This window comes from Melozone crissalis, unplaced genomic scaffold (genome assembly GCF_028551555.1).
Source record: "Melozone crissalis strain CALT ecotype California unplaced genomic scaffold, PUWL_Pcris_2 ptg000053l_1, whole genome shotgun sequence".
NCBI classification, from domain to species: domain Eukaryota; kingdom Metazoa; phylum Chordata; class Aves; order Passeriformes; family Passerellidae; genus Melozone; species Melozone crissalis.
In genome coordinates, this window is record NW_026535831.1 from 4,628,548 (window position 1) to 4,648,116 (window position 19,569).

The following is a 19,569-nucleotide window of genomic DNA, read 5'->3' on the forward strand; positions in this document are numbered from 1 at the left end:
GGAAGAGAAGGTTTCATCTGCGCATGCTCTGGAGAAAGAGTAAAAAAAACTTCTTCGTGCGGCGAAGTTTCAGCCCCCCCCGCTGCGAAGCAGGGGGGCCTGGGAAGCCCCAGCTCATCCCCCACCGGGTCTTCTCCCGCTGGGGACGGTGGAAATGGGGCCTGCCCATAGCAGTTAGAAATCCATGGAAAAACAGCTGCTCTCCGTTTCAAAACTGGGAAGAGCTTACTAAATGCTGGGTAGACAGGAGGGAAGTCGCACCCCTGACCCCAAACAAATTGAAAAATGGAGTCTATGCATTCCCAGACGAAAACATCCAAGGCGCATAGGACATCAGTAAAGAACCCAAAAAGCTTTGCCCATTGAAAGAACTCATAGAGATCTGTTGCTGACAGAAAAGAAAGCATCCTCTTCATCCCATCTTTGCCAGAGGGCAATAAGCTTCTCCTCTGAAGGAGAGAACTGAACCTCTTCCTCCAAGGCATGTGTCCTCCATAGGAATAGCCAAAAACTACAAAGGGCTGATTCATCAGGAAGGGAAAAACCAATAGTACCTTTTGAAAGCATGCTCCAGCATGCTCTGGCCCACTCCACGGTTCTGCTGCTTTTTCCAAACATCTCCCGGAGGGTTTTCAGGTTCTCTTTCTGGTCAGCCTTGGCTGTGAACTCTGTCCAAATCAGGATCTTCAGTTCTTCAGCTCCTGGCTTGAATCCACTTCTGTGGTTACTTCAAAGCAACCATCACATGCTACACATACAGGATCTTACCTGGTGCAGCAATTTGCTCCTCTGGTCTTATCAAATTAATTTTTGCTCTGACATGAAGGGTCACCAAATATTATAGCAACCTGATGAAGGTTTTCAGGGGTGAGAGAAGTGGACGAGAATCTTGTTTGATGATCAGAAGGCTGGATTTTTTGATATATGCTATACAATACATTATTACTATACTAATAGGAATAAAGAGAGAAGTTGCAGAGCTGCTAAGCTAAGAATAGCATAGGAAAGAATGAATAACAAAGTTCTGTGTCCAGGAGAAAGCAAGGACAAACTCTTTCTGTGAGTGGTCAGCAAATCCAAACACTCACAGAAGCCCAATCACTGCTGCACCTGTTACATTCCACACCAGCCGATAACAATTGTTTACATTCTTCTTCTGGGGCTTCAGCTTCCCAGAAGATGAACAAATCCCTAAGAAAGGATTTCTATGAAAAAATGTCTGCAACAGTTTGTGCAATCTCCTCTCAGGCCCTGAGGTTCCAGGGCTCAGCTCCAAATGCACAGTGAGGCTCATTAGGATCAGGCAACTCCTGATAAACCATATTGATGTTGTACCACTCCCAAGGAAGTCTGGCCAGGTCAGAGAAGTTTCACCTTGAGAGCTGACCCAGTGTGGACAACCTTGCCCCACATTCCCCAACCTAATGTGAGAAACAATTTTTTCTTTCAAATATTTAAATGCTTTTTTAAGATCTTATCAAAATACAACAGAAGACTGAATAAAGAAAAGGATACAGTACTGGGAGCAATGGATTCTGTCACTGCGTGCTCATCTACAAAATGGATGTTCTGTCTTTCATATCTCTAGCCCCTCCCAAAGTCTTGTCAATAGACTCCTTCTTCACTGTCCAGTTGTGGAGATCACTGTCTTACAGCTTGATAGGAGGTCAGGTGCTGCCAGAGTAACAAGCCAACCCTCCCATAGTCCCCAACTACTGAGGCCATCCTGCGATAACAATGCAAGGGAGAGGGGAAGGATAACTACACATCCACAAAACTTCTCTTAACATATATTTAATATTCACACCTTAATTGAGATAGTCAGCCATAGGACTACTTATCTATAACAAGCCCCCCTTTTCTTTTTCTATAAGTCTTTTCTCTCAATTAAGTAAAAAATTTTCTCTCACTCTTGAATGAGTAATACCAGCATCTGTTAATGTGGGTAAGGATAGTGGGAACAGAACAAAATAATCTGAGTTTTTCCTTAGACACACTCATTTTGAATGCACGAAAGGGCATGGCAAAGGTCCAGTATGGCTTTGACTCCCATCTACCGTGCCTATGTAGTTGCTACCCATAGTCAGTGTGTCTTAGGAGTGAGTACAGAGGCCAACTCGTTCCTGCCCTCCCATCCCTGTTTAATTAAAAGACAACTGAGGAATTATAGAGGTCTGGTATGGCCTTTTGTCCCCACCTTACCATGCCTATGGGGTTGCTACCCGCAGCAGCACTATGGAGCCTTCTTGGTAGCAAAAAAAGGGGCCAACCTGGTCTTGCCCTCCTCCTTTGTCTTATTTTCTTAAAGAAGCTGTCCCATTACCTTTTTCATTTCCTTGTGTACTTCTCCTCAACAGATGCTGGTAATTCTCACCCATGAAAACAGGAAGACAGTTCTCAAGCTGGATGGTGGAAGCTTGACCCTACTTTTTGAGTGTCTTGGTGTTTTTCTGCTTGTCTTTCAGTCTCTGCTTGAGAGTCAATCTTGTTTCACCCAGCCTGGATGTTGTAGTCCACTCTTTGGGTTCTTCTACTGGGCCTTTGTCTCTGTTGCCATGAGTCCATCCCTGCTCTGCAGTTCGCACAGCCGATTCGGTGGTGAGCAGTACCTGAAAGGGACCTTCCCACTGAGGAGTTAGAGGCTGATCTCTCCATGACTTAATCACCCAATTCCTAGGATTAATAATATGGATTCTGAAATCCGGTGTGGTAGTTTGAGGAATTGTCCCTTTATGTCTTAGCCCTTCTAAGGTTTGTGCTATAGACATCACTTATTTCTTGGCATTGGCTTCCCCTTCCTCATAGGTGGCAACCTTCTGGGGTGAGGTCAGAAAGGCTAACCCAAACATCATTTCATAGGGTGACACCCCCAGATCTGACTAGGGTTGGCTTCTAATTCTTAATAATTCTAATAATTCTTAATAATTCTTAATAAGGCCAAAGGGAGACATTTTATCTATGACACTTGGATTTCAATCATTAGCTTAAATAGAGCTCTTTTAAGAGTTTGATTCATTCTCTCAACCTGACCAGAACTCTGTGGATGCCATGGAGTGTGTAATTCCCATTTTACTCCCAGGGCCTGAACAACTTTCTGCAATATCTTCAATGTGAAATGAGTTCCCCAGTCTGAATCAATCCTGTTTGCCATCCCATATCAGGGAATGATTGATTCTAGAAGTGTTTTACTCACAACATTGGCATTGGCTTTCACAGTGGGTACCACCGCTACCCAATGAGTCACGTGATCTACTATCAGTGGCAAAAATGTCCACCATTGTACCTGGGGAAGCTCAGTAAAGTCTACTTGGATGTTTTGGAAGGGCTGTAAGGCTAGTTGTCACCCTCTTCTGGGTGTTTTCCTCATGATTTTCTTATTCACTTGTTGGCATATCACATACCCTCCAGTTACTTGCTTAGCTATTCTGAAATTTCCTTTGCACCCCAAATCCATTAGAAATTGATCACTTAGCGCTTGTGTACCCAAATGTGTTGTTCCATGTACACCTTCTAGCATTTTCCTGGCCAGGAGTTTATTCAACATTTGCCTTCCATCTGCTAATCTCCACTTCTCTTTTTTATCTTTCTTGGCTCCTCTTTTAAGGAGTTCTTCCTCTTCTGTCCCACTGAATAAAGGGACTTTTTGCATTTCTCTCATGGGTGTTAATACTATTATTAGTGTTTTTGTCTCTGATTCAATTGCATTTTTAGCCTCTAGATCAGCCTAATTGTTCTCTCGCTCCTCCCAAGTTGCCCCTTTTTTATGTCCTTTAACATACACCACTGCTACTTACTCTGGTAATTGTAAGGTTTCTAACTCTTCTAAAAGAAATTTTTTGTGAATCAATCCCTTTCCCTTTGAATTTAATAGCCCCCTCTCTTCCCAAAATTTTCCAAATATATGCACTATTCCAAAAGTGTATTTTCAGTCTGTATATATTGTTCCCCTTTTCTGTGCTAATATATCCAGAGCTTGTTTTAGGGCATACAAGTCAATGCCTGGGCTGACCAGTTGGAAAGTAACTTTATCTTTTCTATGGCTACCAACCCTTTCATGCACTATAGCGTACCCCAATACCCTGTGCCCCTTTATTACCTGTGAAGATCCATCAATGTACAATTGTTTTCCACTTTGGAGTGTTTGATCTGTTACATCCTCTCTTACTCTAGTTTGACAGTTTATAACCTCTAGGCAATTATGTATTAGTGCCTCATCTTGTTGTCCATACCAAAACGGGGCAGGGTTGAGTTGGTTACTGACGATTAGCTCTAAAACATTATCTATTAAGATGGCTTCGTACTTTAGCATTTGGGAATCAGTGAGCCATTTCTCAGGATACTTGTTACTGAGTCTGGGACATATATCTTCAATTTTCAATTAAATGTTAAATTTTTTGCTTTCTGCTATGAGTAGGGAAGTCACTGCTGCATCTGAATGCAGGTTGGCCACCCCTGGCTGACAGGCTCTAGTAATTTTGATAAATAGGCCACTGGTTTCCTGGATCCTCCTCAGTCCTAGGCTAACACTTCATGTGTTACCTCTTTTTCTATATCCACAGACAGATAGAAGGGTTTGTCTAAGGCAGGAAGACTCAGGGCTGGTGCACTGACTAATTTTTGCTTCACAGCTTCAAACGTTTGTTCATTGTCTTTTTCCCACCTAATCTCTTCAATTAACTTTTCACACAAGAACCGGATGGCCTGCGTGTATCCTCCAATCCATAGCCTACAATATCCCAACAGCCCTAAAAACCTTCTGACTTCTTTCTTAGTTTTTGGCCGTGGGAGTGAGACTATTCCTGTAATTCTCTCAGGGTTCAGCCCCCAGCTCCCTTGACAATCATATGTCCTGGATATTTCACTTCCCTTTCTACAAATTTGAGTTTCCCTTTTGACACCTGAAGTCCTTGGCGCCCCAGAAAATTTAACAACACTATGGTGGATTCCCTAACTTCTTTTTCTTCCCATCCTGAGAGAAGCAAATAATTTACATATTGGATGAGCTTTGTCTCAGGTTTAATGGAGAAGAGTTGTGTTACTTCTCCTAGGGATTGACCAAAGAGGTTTGGTATAGTAGGAGGCCTAGTAAAATATCTGTATTGTATTTGAATATCTGTATATAGGCCTTGCCCCGATAAGCCCCGATTGTTCTTGATCGGCTGCAGCTGCGATGTCCTTAATTGGGCTGCAGCTGTAGCTAGTGAAGAAAACTGGGATAAAAGGGGCTGGGGTTGGTCAGTCAGGGAGAGCCTGGAAGGAGCCCTGACTAAGAAGCGGCAACAAGAAGAAGGTGAGGTCTGTGATGTGAAGAACTGCCCCCAAGAAATATCACCGAGAAGGTATGAGACTTTAGAAATATGTTTGTGACAGTATGGGACTTTAGAAATATGAAATACAACAAGATAACAACAGTTTGGGGATTCAGAAAACCCTTGGAGTAACCCAGTCCACTGAAGCTGTTGCTTCCTCCCAGAATCGGGGTTCTCCCATTCAAAAGCAAATATAACCCACTTTCCTTTGCCAGTGGGTATGCCCAAAAAGCATCTTTTAGGTCTATCATGCTAAACCACTGGGATGTTACTTAGGAGTGTATAGGGATTAGGCACTACTGGGTACCGATTCATTGTTCTTTTTTTCACTTCTCTCCAATCTTAGACAAGCCTGTAAGTCCCATCTGACTTCTTTACTGGTAATATGGGTGTATTATGGGGGGACACACATGGTTCTAAGATCCTGTCCTCAAGTAGGTCCTGGATCAGTGGCTACAGTCCTCGTCTCCCCTGCAGGGAGAGTGGATATTGTCATAGCTGAACTGGATGGTTCACATTAACTATTTTTATTACTATAGGTTTCATGTTCAATTTACCTCAGTTTTTTGGTTTTGCCCAAATCATCTCTTGAATTTTCTCCTCGTTTTCTTCCCTTAATTGGAGAAGCTTAACTACCATTTTCCCTTTCTCTGGGAGCACTCCAGAGAATGTCAAAATGCACCTGTAAATCCTGTCCTAATAAATTTCATCCTGCTTCTGGAATTAATAGAACATCCCCAATTCCTATTTTATTTGTTCCTCCAAACTTTGTTTGCTTTATAACTGAGGCTTTGAAACTTTTCCCTTGTTAATGTTTGAAAAGACAGGTGTCAGCTAATGAAGGCAGGAGCCTCCCCTGAAATGAAAAATGTAAGCCCTCTTACCTCCACGTTGTTATAATTTTGAAATAAAGGGGGCTCTCAGGCACAGATATGGGAGCAAAAAATAACAGTTCTTTATTAGGGAAGAAAATTAAACAAATAAACAATGCAGTTCATTGGAACAACATTGACAGAGTCACAACTCAACCTGACACCCTGTGGGTCAGGGTGTTGGTGGCAGTCCAATTGGAAATGTGGCTGCAGCCCTCCTGCAGTGTCAGGTGTGGTTCTGTTGGAGCAGGCGGTCCTGTAGAAAAGGATGTAATCTTCCTCTGAAAATCCAGTGGAAGAAGAGACAGCTGCTGTTCCTCTGGGGAATCACGTGGAGAAAGCTGTTCTGGTATTCCAGAATCTCCAGATTATATCTGGGTAGCAATGCTTGGCTCCTCCCTCTGGGCTCACATCTCACAATGGGATGTTATAGTTCTTATCAGTCATGCAGTGACATTCAATAGCCCATTACAAGCAGATGTCCAGTCAGAGAGAGAGAGAGAAGGAAAACTGCCCACTTGACAACTGCCATAGAGAGGGCAATAGAGTACATCTTGCCTTGCAATGTGGAACAACCCCAGAGCCATCAGCCCATCTCTGCTGGTTATGTGATGAGGCCTCCAAATCCCATCATGGGAGATTTTTGGCTCCTCTCCAGGGACTGTGAAAATGGAAAAATGTGGTCAAAGGCATTTTCTCCCAAATCTTGCAATGACAGGCTCAATATCTCTAAATTGAATGAGGGTAGATTTACACTTGTTAGAAAGAGGAAATATTTTATAATTATGAGAGTGGCACAAAATGGCAACCATATTTCCAGAGAAGTGGATTCCCCATCCCAGTAATTGTCCAAGAGCAGGAGCTTTGTGCAGCGTTGCCAATTGAAACCTTCTCATCTCCAGGGACAGAATTCCTGGTTTTTGGGTTCTCTGATGTGCTGGGTGCTATCACAACGCTTCTGGCCAGAATGTCTGCTGAGGGCAGCCAGGCTGCTGCAGGGGCAGTGACCTCACAGCCATCACCATGGCAGCCCTGTGCCCTGGGCCTGGCTCTGCCCTTTCCTCTGCCCCTGCCTTGGCTCTGCTGCCATTAAGAGTTTTGTCATTAATATCTTGTCCCCAAGGTGCCAGGGCCAATGGCTTCCCAGTCAGGCTCCTGGAGCAGAAGTGGCTTTTCAGAGCCCAGCCAGGAATGAGCCCTGAGGCAGCAGCTCTGCAGTGGTGGCCACCAGGCCCGGCTGCCAAGGGAGGCTCCTGGCCATGGCCTGCAAGCAGCTGCTGCTGCCAAGGTGCCTTTGGTGCTTCAGGCTCTCCCTGGCACAGCTCCCAGCACAGCACTCTGCCCTTGTGCCCGAGCCCTTCCCTGTGCTGGGGCTGGCCTGGGGCTTTTCCTGCAGCGGGACATGCCCTGCTGATGGCACAGGAAAGGCAGTTCCTGCTGGAGCAGGAGACTCTGCCTGCAATGGGCTCCAACAACTCCAGACAGGTCCTATTGACTTCAAAATATCTTCCCAGGGAAGAATATTCTACTTGTTAGAGCTCCAATGCTGTGGAGGAAATAACTCTGATCAACCTGATCTGCTTTCTGTCTAAGCATGATCATAATTTCTAGAAATCTGTCTGGTATACCATCATTAATCCTGTGAGACAAGTTCAATTCCCCCGTCCGATCTTTTGCACCTTTGTCAGTGTCTGGGGCTGGGATTGAATCCAGCCACTCCAAGTCTCCTCTCTGAGATGGAATTTTAGAAGTCATGGGGTTCTGGAGGGTTTTATGGGTTCTATGGTGGCTGCTGTGTGCCATTTCTCCAGCCCATGACTCAGCAGGAGTTTCTCCAATAAAGAAACAAAGCTTTTGACTGAAACTCCCACGGTGTCCATGACAAGAACCCCTGTGAGTGTCTGGGACATCCTGGGTCTTTGGCAGCCTGGGGACTCCTGGGGTGTCACCGTGGAGCCCCCTTGAGTGCCTGTGACAGATCGGTGCCTTTGCAGCCCAAGGTGCCCTGGGATGTCACCATGGAATGGCTGTGACTGCCTCTGACCACACGGCTCTTTACCATCCCCAGAAAGCCCTGGGAGATCTCCAAGGAGCCCCTGTCCCTGCCTCTGACATTCCAGCTCTGGAACAGCCTGGAGATTCTTGGAAAGTCCCCATGGAGCCCCTCTGAGGGCCTGTGACAAATCTGATCCTTAGCAGGCAGTCATCCCCAGCCCCCTGTTGCGATGGTCAGTTTCCATGGCAACCATCCCCAGCCCCCTGTTGCGATGGTCAGTTTCTATGGCAACCATCCCCAGCCCCCTGTTGCGATGGTCAGTTTCCATGGCAACCATCCCCAGCCCCCTGTTGCTATGGTTGGTTTCCATGGAAACCATCACCAACCCCCTGTTGCGATGGTCAGTTTCTATGGCAGCTCCATGGAGACCCCATGCCAGGGGTGGTTGCCATGGACACCAGCTCAGGCCTGCAGCCAGAGCCCGTTGCCATGGCAACCATTGGCAGTCCCCCATCCCCAGGCTCATGGGATCCCAGAACCACAGAATTGGCTGAGCTGGGAGGGACCCATCAGGATCCTCCAGTCCAACTGCTGGCCCTGCACAGGACACCCCAACAATGCCAGCCTGGGCCTGGCAGCACTGTCCAAGTGCTGCTGGAGCTCAGAGAGCCCTGGAGCTGGGACCCTTCCCTAGGGAGCCTGGGCAGGGCCCCAGCAGCCTCTGGGCAAAAACCTTTTCCTGACATCCAACCTGAGCCTGCCCCGACTCAGCTGCAGCCATTCCCTCCACTCCTGTCCCTGGGCACCAGAGGGAAGAGGTTCCCACAGCCCCAGGCAGGGACCCGCTCCCAAGGCTGTTGCCATGCCTACCAGGGCTGGGACAAGCTGGGATGCTCGGTTTCCAGGGGCTGGGGTTCAGGAATGGGATTCCCCAATTTCCTGCTCCTGCTAAAACTGCGCTGCCCTCCCTGCCCTCCCACCTCTTGTGGAAAGAACAAAAGGCAAAGATCCCAGGCTGGGATAAGAACAATTTATTGGGAACAGCAGCAAGACAAGGAACAAACCAGAACAGAAATAATACTGTTATTAATACTGTTATTAATACTGAAAAATAAAGATAAAACTACAACACAACTGACTGTTTCTTCCCAGCCACAATTTTCCACTGCCTGGAAAGGACACCCTTCTCCTCAGGAGAGAGAGAGAGAGAGAGTGAGAGTGTGAGAGTGAGAATGAGTGTCCCTTTTCTCCCCTGGCAATGTCCTGAGGTGGGAGAGAATGTAATGACCAGGTCATGACCAGACCCTCATGTGGTTTTTCAGGGCCACATAATGTCCATTGGAAGGGGCAGGAAAAGGTACAAGTGTTTTCCCAGCCTGGATCACGAGGAACATGGATCACCAGGGGTCTGCTTAACATGGGTCCTCCATGGGGGTTGAAGCTGGAGCAGTGCACGAAGCTCCTCCTGCGCTTGGGGCATTGGCAGACCTTACTTTACCGGTGCCTCCTTTTGTGTCTGGTCAACTGAGAGCTCCGGGCGAAGCTCTTCCCACACTGGGGACACTCATAGGGCCTCTCCCCAGTGTGGATGCGCCGGTGCCTGATGAGGTGGGAGCTGCGCTTGAAGCCCTTCCCGCAGTCAGGGCAGTGGAAAGGCCTCTCCTCTGTGTGAATCTGCTGGTGGCGGAGGAGATTTGAGCTGGTGTGAAACCTCTTCTGACACTGGGGACACTCGTAGGGCCTCTCCCCAGTGTGGATGCGTTGGTGGGTCACAAGGGTGGATCTGTAGCTGAAGCCCTTCCCACATTCCCCACACTTGTAGGGCCATTCGCCGGTGTGGATCATCTGGTGGTGGATCAGGGTGCTGCTCTGCCTGAAGCTCTTCCCACCCTCCAAGAATTTGTGGGGCTTCTCCCCATCATGAAGCTGCTCATGGATCACCAACTCTGAGCTCTGCCTAAAGCTCTGTCCACCTTCCTGGCACAGGGTGGGTTTTTCCTCCTCAGAGCACCCTGGGCTGGGTTTGGAGCCCCTCTTCCTGCAGGATCTCTGGGGATTTTCCTCCCCACTGTAATTCTGCACTGTGGAGTCAATCAAAACAGCCTCTTCCATGAGGTTCTGCCAAGGAGATTTTTCTTCCATGGTCTCCATCATCACCTTTTTGTCTGGGGAAGGAATGGCTAGGAGAAGATTGGATTTGCCTCTATTCCAGAAGGAAGGGGAAGGAGATCCCCCCAGTGCATCCCCGGCAGGACGGTCTTGGCAGCAAGGTTGTACTGCAGCTGGGGGCCATGCTGGGCTGGGAGATGGAGCAGGAGAGAGGGGGAAAGGGGCACTGATTTCCTCCTCACCTGCCTGGGTATCCCAAGGCTCCTTCCTCTTCCTCGCAGCCTCCTCCTCCATCCAATCAAGGTTTGGGAATGGGAAATCCTGTTCTGGGAAGAAAACAAAAGGTGCGCACAATATCTTTTGTTCCGGGTCCTGTGCTGGGCTGGGATATGGAGCAGGAGAGAGGGGGAATAGGGCACTGACTTCCTCCTCACCTGCCTGGGTGTCCCAAGGCTCCTTCCTCTTCCTCGCAGCCTCCTCCTCCATCCAATCAAGATTTGGGAATGGGAAATCCTCTTCTGGGAAGAAAACAAAGGGTGCACACATTGTCTTTTGTTCTGGTTTGAAGGCAAACCTGGGGGAGAGTCTAAGTCAGAATTACAATTTAAGAAGAAAATTTAGATCAGGGCAATGATACAGAAACCCTGCCTTAAGCTGACAGAGTCAGGATGTAACCTGACACCCTGTTGGTCAGGGTGGTGGTAGCAGTCCCATTAAATTATGGCTGCAGTCCCGTTGGAGTGATCAACGTGATTCTGTCAAAGCAGTGATCCTGTAGAAGGGTCTGATCTTCCTCTGGAAGTCCAGTGGTGGTTATGGAGCTCTTGTCCTCTGGAAATCCAGTAGGCAAGCTGCTCCTGGTTGTAGCAAGCCTCAGCTTATATCCAGGTAGGAATGCTTGGTCCCTCCCCCTGGGCGGAGCATCCCACAATGGGATGATGGAATTTTATCAGTCCTGCAGTGACACTCAATGGCCCATTAGCAGAAGATATCTCCTTTGGAGGGCATCATCAGGGGTGAGTCATGCAAGAGATAAAGAACACTGCCCCACCTGTTTATAGCAGTTGATGAAGATGGGAATTGAAAACATGCATTTGGTTACATCTTGCATTGCAACCTGAAACAGTGGGGTAATCCCTGCTCAGGGGGTGAACACCATCCCCCTTACTCAAACTGGCTCAGGTGTAAAACCCCCACCCTGGGAAGACCACACACACAGGGGACAATGTCACACTTGCCCTGCTCCAGGGGAGGTCTCTGTCCCTGTCACTCCCTTGCTGTCCCCCCTTTTCTCTTTCTTTCCATCTCTCTCTCTACCTAACATTTACTGTTCAATAAAATCCATTTTGGATTTGGTCTCGTTAGCAGCTTCATGGGGGCAGAGGAATCTCTCTAATAATTTTCTTAACCAGATTGTGACATTATTTTGGCACAGTGAGTTTAGGCACTGTTGTCTGACCCCAAAGGCCTTTGACAACAGCATGGTTCCCTCCACTTAGGAGGTTGTAGTTTTCCCTGGAGGAACTCTTGGAAACTTGAATGCAGCTTCCTCTGAGTGACTTGTGGGAGAAATTATGAAGAAAATAGGTGTTGTGGGTGGCCAGTGTAAAATAAATATTTTGTTGTCCTTCCTTGAAAAGTTTGTTAAAATCCCTGGAGGAAAGGGAGCAGATGCTACCAGCGAGACTGACAAGGTTCATTCATCCCACAGTGAGGAACACAAGGCGGCTAAAAGTCCCAGAAGAAGCTCAGCTCAACTAGGTAATTCTCAAATAACTCCAGAATTCACAGGCTTGGGGGCTTTGCCAAATGTGAGAACCATTTTTCTCTTCATCCCTGTCAGCTTTGTGACAGCTACACAGAGCTGCCCCTTTCTTTTCATAATCTCTATTGGGCTGAATTTCTACTTTGCTCTTGTTGGAGCCTACCAGCAGCTGAGCTGGAGCTTTTCAGGAACTGATCAAACTTGGAATTGCCACAAAATTGCTTCTATTTTTGCTTTATTCATGTTGGTGATTTATTTGTGTTTTCATCACATATGACTTGTGAGAAAAACAAGTATTTATCAAAGCGATTTCTGCAGAGTCAGGTTTGATTTCTGCCAAGTTTATTTTGTCCAGTGCCCAGGGGAGTCTCCCATCCTGTCTGCAGCTGCTCCCACAGGGATCTGAGGACTGATCCCAGAGCCCCAGGGGTCACAGTCAGGGCTGCCCTCAGGGAATGCTCGCCTGGTATTGAGGGGCAGTGTGGGAGCACTTGGATCTTGGAGCACCCAGCTGCCCCCGATGTTTGGAGGTGCCTGAGGAGGGCTGGGACGATGCCAGGGACATCCTGCAGTGACATCCCCCTGTCCTGCTTTGGGTGAGCTCAGTCCAAAAACTGACCCTGCTCCTGGTCTCAATCTCACTTCACATTTAGACACACTCACAGTTCTGTATTTAATCTCATCCCAGTGCCAGACTCTCTAGCCCCAGACCCAATCCCAACCCAAGCCCTAAAGCCAATCCCATGTGTAGCCTTAACCCCATTCCCAGCTCTACTCCAAATCTCAGCCCCAACTCCAAACCCAGCCCCAATTCCAGCCCCTTCTTAAATCCTCAGCCCCAAACCAAATCCTGGGTTCAGCTCTTCTGGGGGTTTGCGAGTGTCTCTGTCCCTCTGATCCCGATGATGTTTGGGTGGGGTCACACCAGGGCTGACAGGGACAGAGACCCCCCTGGCCTCCCCAGGTGTGAGAAGGTCAGAGAGCCTCCCAGCCCTGAGCACCCTCAGCAGTGAGAGGGACACAGAGCCCCTGGTCCCCAGCCCTGCACAGGCATTGCCTGAGGCCAGAGGGATGGAGACCCCCCAAGCATCCCCCAGGGTGAGGAGACAGAGACCCCCGAGCATCACTTGTGCTGAGAGGGACAGAGACTGCCCCGAGCACCCCCTGGCACAGGGGTGAGAGGGAGGGAGACCCCCAAGGCATTCCCGGGGTAAGAATGATGGAGATCCTGTGGGGAATGGCCTGGGGTGACAGGGACAGGGACACCTCCCAGGAATGGTGTGGAGTGACAGGGACAGGGACAACCCCCCCAAACCCCTCCCAAGCATCCCCCAGGACGAGAGCCTCAGAGACCCCTTGAGCATCCGCTGGGAAATGGACAAAATAAACTTAGCCAAAATCAACCTCAACTCTGCATAAAATACCTTTTTTGAAGAATATTTGATTTTCCCACAATTCAAATGTGATGAAAACACAAAAAAATCCCAAAAATGAATAAACTGACAATAGTATCAGTGATGTGGCAATTCCACGTTTCATCGGTTCCTGCACAGCTCCAGCTCAGCTGCTGGAAGGTTCCAATAAAAGCAAAGTGCAAATTTCGCCCAATACAGATTATTAAAAGGAAGGGGAAGCTCTGTGTAGCTGTAAAAAAGATGATAGGAATGAAGAGAATAATGATTCTCACTATTTACAAAGCCCCCAAGCCTGTGAATTCTGGAGTTATTTGGGAATTTAGCTACTTGAGCCGGGCTTCTTCTGGGACTTTTAGCAGCCTTGTGTTTCTCACCGTGGGATGAATGAAACTTGTCAGTCTCGCTGGTAACATTTGCTCCAGTTGCTCCAGTGATTTTAACAAATTTTTCAAGGAAGGACAACAAAATATATTCTTTCTCACTGGCCACTCACAACAGCCATTTTCATCATCATTTCTCCCATAAGTTCCCCAGGAGGAAGGAGAGACTGTTTCCAAGTCCTTCCAAGTTTCCAAGAGTTGTTCCAGAAAGAACCACAACCACCCCAGAGAAGGGAACTATGCTGTGGTCAAAGGCACTTGGAGTCAGAGAACAGAGCCCTGAACTCACTGTGCCAAAATAATATTGCAATATGGTTAAGAAAATTGCTATAGAGATTCCTCTGCCTGAATTAAGGTGCTAATGAGATCAAATCCAAAATGCATTTTATTAAACAGTAAATGTGAGGTAGAGAGAAAGAGGGAAAGAAAAGGGGGGAGAGCAACGGACAGGGACCTCCCCTGGGCAGGGCAAGTGTGACATTGTCCCCTGTGTGTGTGGCCTTCCCAGGGTGGGGGTTTTACACCTGAGCCAGTTTGAGTAAGGGGGATGGTGTTCACCCCCTGAGCAGGGATTACCCCACTGTTTCAGGTTGCAATGCAAGATGTAACCAAATGCATGTTTTCAATTCCCATCTTCATCAACTGCTATAAACAGGTGGGGCAGTGTTCTTTATCTCTTGCATGACTCACCCCTGATGATGCCCTCCAAAGGAGATATCTTCTGCTAATGGGCCATTGAGTGTCACTGCAGGACTGATAAAATTCCATCATCCCATTGTGGGATGCTCCGCCCAGGGGGAGGGACCAAGCATTCCTACCTGGATATAAGCTGAGGCTTGCTACAACCAGGAGCAGCTTGCCTACTGGATTTCCAGAGGACAAGAGCTCCATAACCACCACTGGACTTCCAGAGGAAGATCAGACCCTTCTACAGGATCACTGCTTTGACAGAATCACGTTGATCACTCCAACGGGACTGCAGCCATAATTTAATGGGACTGCTACCACCACCCTGACCAACAGGGTGTCAGGTTACATCCTGACTCTGTCAGCTTAAGGCAGGGTTTCTGTATCATTGCCCTGATCTAAATTTTCTTCTTAAATTGTAATTCTGACTTAGACTCTCCCCCAGGTTTGCCTTCAAACCAGAACAAAAGACAATGTGTGCACCCTTTGTTTTCTTCCCAGAAGAGGATTTTCCATTCCCAAATCTTGATTGGATGGAGGAGGAGGCTGCGAGGAAGAGGAAGGAGCCCTGGGACACCCAGGCAGGTGAGGAGGAAGTCAGTGCCCCTTTCCCCCTCTCTCCTGCTCCATCTCCCAGCCCAGCACAGCCCCTGGCTGCAGGACAACCTTGCTGCCAACACTGTCCTGCTGGGGATGCACTGGGGGGATCTCCTTCCCCTTCCCTCTGGCACGGAGGCAAATCCCATCCTTTCCTTGTCCTTCCTCCCCCAGACAAGAGGCTGAGGATGGAAACCAGAGAGGACAAACCTCCTTGGAAGAACCTCCTGGAAGAGGCAATTTTGAGTGACTCCACAGTGCAGAATTACAGTAGGGAGGAAAATCCATGGAGATTCCAAAGGAGGACGGGCTTTAAACACAACTCAGGGTGCTCTGAGGAGGAAAAACCCACCCTGTGCCAGGAAGGTGGACAGAGCTTTAGGCAGAGCTCAGAGTTGGTGATCCATGAGCAGCTTCATGATGGGGAGAAGCCCCACAGGTTCTTGGAGGGTGGGAAGAGCTTCAGGCAGAGCAGCACCCTGATCTGTCACCAGATGATCCACACCGGAGAATGGCCCTACGAGTGTGGGGAATGTGGGAGAGGCTTCAGCTGCAGCTCTGCCCTCATCACTCACCTGCGCATCCACACTGGGGAGAGGCCGTACAAGTGTCCCGAGTGTGGGAAGAGGTTTCGGACCCGCTCCCATCTCCTCCAGCTCCAGCGGATTCACACCAAGGAGAGGCCCTTTCTCTGCCCTGACTGTGGAAAGGGCTTCAAGCAAAACTCCCACCTTGTCACCCACTGGCGCATCCACACTGGCGAGAGGCCCTACGAGTGCCCAACCTGTGGGAAGAGCTTTCAGAGCAGCTCCAATCTCCTCCTGCACGAGCGGATTTACACGGATGAGAGGCCCTTCCGCTGCCCCAACTGCAGGAAGGGCTTCAAGCACAACTTCACCCTCATCACCCACCGGCGCATCTACACTGGTGAGAGGCCCTTCGAGCGTCCCCAGTGTGGGAAGAGCTTCACCACCACCTGTCACTTGACAAGACACCAAGGGAGCCACCAGTAAAGGACGGCCAGCCAATGCCCCAAGTGCAGGAGGAGCTTCATGCACCACTCCAGCTTCATCCCCCATGGGAAAACCCACATTGGGAAGAACCCTGGTGATCCATGTTCCCCATGATCCGTGCTGGAAAGACACTTGTTGCTTTTCCTGCCCCTGCCAGTGACCTGATGTGGCATTGAAAAACATGAGGGTCTGGCCATGGCTGTGTCATTACATTTACTCCTACCTCAGAACATTTCCAGGTACAGAAAAGGGACACTCCCTCTCTCTCTCTCTCTCTCCCTGAGAAGAAGGCTGTCCTTTCGAGGCAGGAGGAAATACATTGCTGGAAAGAGCCAGGCAGTTCTGTTGTAGTTTTCACTGTAAATACTTATTCTAATCCCTTCCGTTTTCAATATTCTTTTGTTCCTGTTTGTTCCTTATCTCGTTTCTGTTCCCAATAAATTGTTCTTATCCCAGCCTGGGATCTTTGCCTTTTGTGCTTTCCAGGGGAGGCTGGAGGCCAGCGAGGGCAGCGCAGTTTTAGCAGGAGCAGGAAATTGGGGAATCCCATTCCTGAACCCCAGCCCCTGGAAACCGAGCATCCCAGCTTGTCCCAGCCCTGGTAGGCATGGCAACAGCCTTGGGAGCGGGTCCCTGCCTGGGGCTGTGGGAACCTCTTCCCTCTGGTGCCCAGGGACAGGAGTGGAGGGAATGGCTGCAGCTGAGTCGGGGCAGGCTCAGGTTGGATGTCAGGAAAAGGTTTTTGCCCAGAGGCTGCTGGGGCCCTGCCCAGGCTCCCTAGGGAAGGGTCCCAGCTCCAGGGCTCTCTGAGCTCCAGCAGCACTTGGACAGTGCTGCCAGGCCCAGGCTGGCATTGTTGGGGTGTCCTGTGCAGGGCCAGCAGTTGGACTGGAGGATCCTGATGGGTCCCTCCCAGCTCAGCCAATTCTGTGGTTCTGGGATCCCATGAGCCTGGGGATGGGGGACTGCCAATGGTTGCCATGGCAACGGGCTCTGGCTGCAGGCCTGAGCTGGTGTCCATGGCAACCACCCCTGGCATGGGGTCTCCATGGAGCTGCCATAGAAACTGACCATCGCAACAGGGGGCTGGGGATGGTTGCCATGGAAACTGACCATCGCAACAGGGGGCTGGGGATGACTGCCTGCTAAGGTTCAGATTTGTCACAGGCCCTCAGAGGGGCTCCATGGGGACTTTCCAAGAATCTCCAGGCTGTTCCAGAGCTGGAATGTCAGAGGCAGGGACAGGGGCTCCTTGGAGACCTCCCAGGGCTTTCTGGGGATGGTAAAGAGCCGTGTGGTCAGAGGCAGTCACAGCCATTCCATGGTGACATCCCAGGGCACCTTGGGCTGCAAAGGCACCGATCTGTCACAGGCACTCAAGGGGGCTCCACGGTGACACCCCAGGAGTCCCCAGGCTTCCAAAGACCCAGGATGTCCCAGACACTCACAGGGGTTCTTGTCATGGGCACCGTGGGAGTTTCAGTCAAAAGCTTTGTTTCTTTATTGGAGAAACTCCTGCTGAGTCATGGGCTGGAGAAATGGCACACAGCAGCCACCATAGAACCCATAAAACCCTCCAGAACCCCATGACTTCTAAAATTCCTTCAAAGTGAGGAAACTTGGAGTGGCTGGGTTCAATCCCAGCCTCAGAATTTGTCCTAGGTATAAAAGATTGAATAGGTGAAATTCAACTTTAACACAATCTGTCCTGCAGGAATAATGATAGAATACCAGATTTATTTATGTAAGTATGTCTCTGGCTTATTCTGATCATGATCAAATGGAAAGATCACCAGCACAGTTATTTACTCCACAGTTCAGGAGCTATAGCAGTTATTGGAATGTAGTGCTCTAGGAAGCAATTTTGAAGTCAACAGGGCCTTGCTGAAGTTGTTAGAGCCCACTGCAGGCAGAGTCTCCTGCTCCAGCAGGAACTGCCTTTCCTGTGCCATGAGCAGGGCACGTCCCGCTGCAGGAAAAGCCCCAGGCCAGCCCCAGCACAGGGAAGGGCTCGGGCACAAGGGCAGAGTGCTGTGCTGGGAGCTGTGCCAGGGAGAGCCTGAGGCACCAAAGGCACCTTGGCAGCAGCAGCTGCTTGCAGGCCATGGCCAGGAGCCTCCCGTTGGCAGCCGGGCCTGGTGGCCACCACTGCAGAGCTGCTGCCTCAGGGCTCATTCCTGGCTGGGCTCTGAAAAGCCACTTCTATTCCAGGAGCCTGACTGGGAAGCCATTGGCCCTGGCACCTTGGGGACAAGATATTAATGACAAAACTCTTAATGGCAGCAGAGCCAAGGCAGGGGCAGAGGAAAGGGCAGAGCCAGGCCCAGGGCACAGGGCTGCCCCTTCAGCAGCCGGGCTGCCCTCAGCAGACATTCTGGCCAGAAGCCTTGTGAGGGCACCCAGCACATCAGAGAACCCACACTAAAGGAATTCTGTCCTTGTGTTATGAACAAAAATTTGGTTAATATTTTTTTTGTGAGAAAAAGTTACAAAGAGGCAGCCAGATCACTGGCCCTGCCCAAGTTCTGTGCGTTTTGTTATTGTAATCACAGGTTGTTGTCGTTAATAGTTGTTTTTGTATTAGTAAAAGCCCTGGCTGGGGCGAGTTAGTGCCCCTTCTCCTGGGTGGGGACCTTCCCGAGGCTAAGTTGTACCTTTCCCAGAACAGTGAAGACACCTGAGAGGGTGAGGGGGGGTTATGCAAAGTGACTCCCAAGACCAGAATGCTTTGTGGGACCCCCGACTCCAAACTCACGGAGAAACCCCAAAAACAACGAGCCAAATAAGAGTTGAGAGACTGGAATGATGTCTGGACGTGAGGAGCCGAGTGCTAAGCCTGCAGAGATGCGGAACACCTTCGGACCCTCTCGCCCTGACCATGAGAGACGACCCCGGCGGTGAGACCAGGCCGACTGAGTGGGAGGGGCACCATCTGATGGGGATCAGCAGGCCCTAAAGGCTCCCACGAGGACTGGATCCCCCAGCTTTGCCCCTGGTGGACAAAGCTGTGCATATCCTCCTCCTCTGAGTCGCCTTGGGAGAGACGACGGATGCTGCAGACCTGTCGAGCTGCCCAATCCTGAGCTGATCACTTTTAATAAAGGCATTAAAAAGGAGAAGAAGTCTCCTGGCCCTGTTTATTTCACTTGGGGTGGGGAGAGTTTCACTGGGTCAGGTTGGACAAGCTCCTGCTCTTGGACAATTCGTGCGATGGGGCATCCAATTCTCTTGAAAAACAACTGTAGTTTTTTGCCACTCTCATAGCTGTAAAATATTTCCTCATTCTAACAAATGTAAATCTACCCTCATTCAGTTTAAAGATATTGACCCTTTTCTGTTGTTTTGCAGAGAAAAGAGGAAACCTCACAACTTTTTAAAAGTTGTAAAGCTCGGTATGTTTATTTACGGCACCTGACACGTGTGGAG